The sequence below is a fragment of the Solanum dulcamara genome, chromosome 10, assembly GCF_947179165.1.
Source record: "Solanum dulcamara chromosome 10, daSolDulc1.2, whole genome shotgun sequence".
Classification (NCBI taxonomy): Eukaryota; Viridiplantae; Streptophyta; class Magnoliopsida; order Solanales; family Solanaceae; genus Solanum; species Solanum dulcamara.
The window spans coordinates 18,562,597-18,564,900 of NC_077246.1; the positions used below are offsets into that span (position 1 = coordinate 18,562,597).

At 39.8% G+C, this 2,304-nt stretch overlaps 1 pseudogene; it reads right to left on the bottom strand.

Moving 5' to 3' along the window:
- Window positions 1-720: 720 nt before the first annotated feature.
- On the bottom strand, window positions 721-818 carry LOC129871790 (5S ribosomal RNA; annotated as a pseudogene).
- Between the last annotated feature and the right edge of the window lie 1,486 nt (window positions 819-2,304).

The following is a 2,304-nucleotide window of genomic DNA, read 5'->3' on the forward strand; positions in this document are numbered from 1 at the left end:
CCCTTAGCCGAGTAAATCTTCCTACTTGGAAGAAAATGGGTTAATTTTGTCAGCTTATCTACCATAACCCATATGAACTTATACTTCCATAAGGTACGAGGTCAGCCTGCACTATAACCTACATTAATCGCCTTCTATTCCCGAGTCGGGATTCCCATCCCCCATAATAGGCTATCAAGCCTCTGATGCTCCTCTTCGTTTAAGCCATTATACCACTCTTCTTAATTAAACTTGTAACACTTTAGATATGCTATCTTGCTCTTTTACTCGGATCTTCCTTTCAGTTTTATTACCACACATTATACTGAAATTCTTACACAATCGTGTGTAGGTACGTCGAGCTATTTAGAAAATAATTTAGTGTCGCTATACTAGCAACTTACCTCCTTCGGTCGAGGTCAGGGGTCCACTATGGCTTTTGTCCTTAATACCGATTAGACCTTCATAGTTCTACCTCGAACCATCTTACACTTTTCTTTAATAGATTCTAAATATGGCAACCACATTGGTATTACTGACTTCCTTTTATCGAGTAATCATTTGACCTTGCTCTTAGTATACCAATGTTCGTAAGCTGCACAACTATTCTTATGCTATTTTCACGAAGTGCGTTGTATTTCAGTCATAATCTTTTCTGCTTTTGGCTTACTCTGTTCTATATGTGTTGTTGTACTAACACGCCTTTATAATCTCTTTCTGTCATACTTGTTTCGTTCCCTTTCTTGATTCCCAGGGGGTCACCCATCCCAGTGCTACTCTCATCCGAGCACGCTTAACTTCGGAGTTTTGACGGAATCCGGTGTATCAGTGCGGGTATGTTCACCTGGTACCTTGTTCGCATTCCGACCCATAGTATAATACCGCTTGAATTTCTTCACGATTCTTACTATGGGTTACTTAGCCTTCTTAGCTAGTCTTGTCCTTAATGTATCACAAGCTATCTTATTAACACTTCATATCCGTCACATTTCTTTTCCCTTTATACTCTTGTCTTACTCTGGTCTTAACCATACTGTTACTTCCTTCAACTATCACTTGTCATAGTTTATCCCTATGTATCAATTCAGGTGATGCTTTACTATCTCGTTTTATCCAGATCTATCAGTCCTCTCTGAGTCATCTTCTTTGGCTTATAGGTCCTTTCTAAATTATTCTACTATTCCAGTATCGTCCTCCTAGTTTCTATTGCCATTAACTCAGCAATTAACTTATTTCTCGAGGTCAGCCATACTTGTTTAGTCAAATCTCATCATTGTTGCGAGAACAAACTTTCAAGACATACTACAGCCTTGTATCTCATTCTCCTCTTATTTCTAGAAAAGTTTGGGCAGAGTTTCCTCTGTATTTCTTACTATCCCAACACCTGCATGCAGAAAATGCCAACAATGCCTCAAAGGGCACATAAATATATATTCACATCATTTCATATCGCTGCCACACAGGGCGCCCACAATTAGCAGTATGAAAATGGACTTACCTCGTATGTCCCTTCGAACTGCACCTGTTGCACTTTCTTGTATAATTTTCCTTTCATTTTCCAACTTTATATATCAGTTGTATTGCAACACCTAACCTGATATAGGTCCTTCGTGCCTTTGCTTACCTGAGTGCTTCATAACATCCAATATCGTCAGTTACTTTCTTCTATCGATATTGCCTTTCTGCTGAAATCACGAGTTAGTATGAGGAATTGCATTTCCTACGACTCAGCTCTATAGCACGATTCTAGATACGAAAGAAAGTAATATCCTAAATATCCTGTAGCCTCTTGTCTATAGATGTGGTGCACAATACACCGATAAACAAGACTCTACTAGACACGGTCTGTAGACACTCCAAGGAAGAACTGCTCTGATATCACCTCTATCACGACCCAACCCTATAGGCCGCGACTGGGGTCTGACTTGAACCCTCTTATACGTATCTACTAGTTATACTTAAGTTGAACCGTGTGTGATGTGATACTATACATAGACCCCAATGGGTCGAAAACTTTTTCATATACATGTAGCCTTTATCACCTGTATCATAATAGGAAAGGGCACGCAAGCCGACGAGGCTACCATAATATGAAAACATTTGCAATACGTCGTATGAGCAAAACTAGAACGAACTTACAAATAACCCACATACACAAGTCTACAGACCTCTTAGAGTAATAACTGCATCATATGGCGGGACAAGGCCCCCGCCGTACCTCTGAATAAATGAATATGTACATCAAATAACCAGTATCAAAAACTAGGCTCCAGAATAGTGAAGCACTTCCGACATAGCTGAGAGGAACTCCTAAGCTGACGGATC